Raw genomic sequence first — 2,424 nt, forward strand, 5'->3', positions numbered from 1 at the left:
ACCTCTATGGGGTTGTGGAATGATTATGTTGTTATGTGCATTAAAATATATAACTTTAAAGGTAGTAAAAACAAGGAAGAACGCTTTAGTCGAGTACCTCGAATACCCGTTACTCAGCTAAATGGAGATATGCAAGCAGCAAAGCGAGATTAAAATGCGCCACCTACCGGCGGTATACAGATTTAAGCGTTATGGGCTTTAGAGTGGGCGTGGCAAATTTTTTTTTGGATCAATCGATAGGTATCGACGAGACCAATACATTTCAGTTAAATCTAGTTTTTATCTAGCATGAAAATTGTGGGTGTCACAGGTTTTCGCGGTTTGTGGGCGTTAAAGTGGGCGTGGCAAACTTTTTTTTGGGTCAATCGATAGGTATTAATGAGAACAATACATTTCAGCTAAAATTTTTATTCTAGCATCAAAACTGTAAGAGCCACAGTTTTGGGCGGTTTGTGGGCGTTAGAGTGGGCGTGGCACTGTGCTGAAACAAACTTGCGTTGCGTAAGAAACTCAGGAATCTGCACGCCAAATCTCAATAGCCTAGCTCCCATAGTTTCCGAGATCTCAGCGTTCATCCGGACAGACGGACAGACGGACAGACGGACATGGCTAGATCGACTCGGCTAGTGATCCTGATCAAGAATATATATACTTTGTGGCGTCGGAAACGCTTCCTTCTGCCTGTTACATACTTTCCGACGAATCTAGTATACCCTTTTACTCTACGAGTAACGGGTATAAATATGACCGCTTCTATGTCATTGATTTTAATTTTGCGAAGGTTTACTGAAATGGGCCTTCTTTCCATCTTTAAAAGACCATAGTTTGGTCAAAAACACTTGGATTTCGATATGACAACCTCTATGGGCTTGTGGAATGATTATGTTGTTATGTGCATTAAAATATATAACTTTAAAGGTAGTAAAAAATATGACCGTTTTTATGTCATTGATTTTAATTTTGCGATGGTTTACTTAAATGGGCCTTCTTTCCGTGTTTAAAAGCCCATAACTTGGTCAAATGATCTCGGATTTCGATATGGCACACCTTTATGGGCTTGTTAGATGATTTTGTTGTTATCTGCATTAAAATATATAACTTGAAAGGTATTAAAAAATATGACCGTTTTTATGTCATTGATTTTTATTTTGCGAAGGTTTACTGAAATGGGCCTTCTTTCCATCTTTAAAAGCCCATAACTTTCTCAAAAGGACTCGTATTTCGACTTTGGATTATGGGCTTGTGGAATGATTATGTTGTTATCTGCACTAAAATATATAACTTTAAAGGTAGTAAAAAATATGACCGTTTTTATGTCATTGATTTTAATTTTGCGAGGGTTTACTGAAATGGGCCTTCTTTCCATCTTTAAGAGCCCATAACTTGCTCAAAAGGTCTCGGATTTCGACTTCGGATTATGGGCTTGTAGAAAGATTATGTTGTTATCTGCATTAAAATATATAACTTTAAAGGTAGTAAAAAATATGACCGCTTTTATGTCTTTGATTTTAATTTTGCGAAGGCTTACTGAAATGGGCCTTCTTTCCATCTTTAAGAGCCCATAACTTGCTCAAAAGGACTCGGATTCCGACATCGGATTATGGGCTTGTGGAATGATTATGTTGTTATGTGCATTAAAATATATAACTTTAAAGGTAGTAAAAAATATGACCGTTTTTATGTCATTGATTTTAATTTTGCGATGGTTTACTTAAATGGGCCTTCTTTCCGTGTTTAAAAGCCCATAACTTGGTCAAATGATCTCGGATTTCGATATGGCACACCTTTATGGGCTTGTTAGATGATTTTGTTGTTATCTGCATTAAAATATTTAACTTGAAAGGTATTAAAAAATATGACCGTTTTTATGTCATTGATTTTTATTTTGCGAAGGTTTACTGAAATGGGCCTTCTTTCCATCTTTAAAAGCCCATAACTTGCTCAAAAGGACTCGTATTTCGACTTTGGATTATGGGCTTGTGGAATGATTATGTTGTTATCTGCACTAAAATATATAACTTTAAAGGTAGTTAAAAATATGACCGTTTTTATGTCATTGATTTTAATTTTGCGATGGTTTACTTAAATGGGCCTTCTTTCCGTCTTTAAAAGCCCATAACTTGTTCAAATGATCGCGGATTTCGATATGGCACACCTTTATGGGCTTGTTGGATGATTTTTTTGTTATCTGCATTCAAATATATAACTTTAAAGGAAGTAAAATATATGACCGTTTTTATGACATTGATTTTAATTTTGCGAAGGTTTACTGAAATGCGCCTTCTTTCCATCTTTAAAAGTCCATAACTTGGTCAAATGAACTGGGATTTCGATATGGCATACCTTTATGGGCTTGTGGAATGATTATATTGTTATCTGCATTAAAATATATAACTTTAAAGGTAGTAAAAAATATGACCGTTT

This window comes from Drosophila suzukii, assembly GCF_043229965.1.
Source record: "Drosophila suzukii chromosome X unlocalized genomic scaffold, CBGP_Dsuzu_IsoJpt1.0 scf_Xc, whole genome shotgun sequence".
Lineage (NCBI taxonomy): Eukaryota > Metazoa > Arthropoda > Insecta > Diptera > Drosophilidae > Drosophila > Drosophila suzukii.